Source organism: Lycium ferocissimum, chromosome 4, assembly GCF_029784015.1.
Source record: "Lycium ferocissimum isolate CSIRO_LF1 chromosome 4, AGI_CSIRO_Lferr_CH_V1, whole genome shotgun sequence".
Taxonomy (NCBI): domain Eukaryota; kingdom Viridiplantae; phylum Streptophyta; class Magnoliopsida; order Solanales; family Solanaceae; genus Lycium; species Lycium ferocissimum.
Genome location: NC_081345.1, coordinates 68,857,668 through 68,858,166, shown reverse-complemented (window position 1 = coordinate 68,858,166; position 499 = coordinate 68,857,668).

The following is a 499-nucleotide window of genomic DNA, read 5'->3' as shown; positions in this document are numbered from 1 at the left end:
GTTTGGGATTTTAAAAGGTGGCCAAATCACACCCCGACTCGGCTTTGGAGAGTATGCGACCTTGCACACTGAGTGTGCGGCCGCACAGTCTCCCCACCACTTAGGGGTGGTTCTGGCCAGTGAGTATGCCTAAAATGGGAAGTTTGCATGCAATGTACGGGTCAGCACAGTCAATGTGTGACCGCACACTACTCCACTTTCCCCGATTTTGCGAAATCGCAATCTTTTCGATTCATTTGACCTCTAATCCTTATGGAACCTTCTTGGCACTTGTCTAGAACTTCATTAACCATCTAAGGGGCCTTATATCTCTCCCTCAAAGTTAGTCTATGCAATGTGCAACTCACATGGTGTGAAATCCTTCCAAACATGACTCAACCTAGACTTTCTCCAACGAACTTACTTTCATTGCTTCATATAAATTCGAAGCCTTAAGACATACACTTAGCATTATCAAGTACCCTTCTTAATCTTACAAGGGCTTCATGTCCACTTTAGG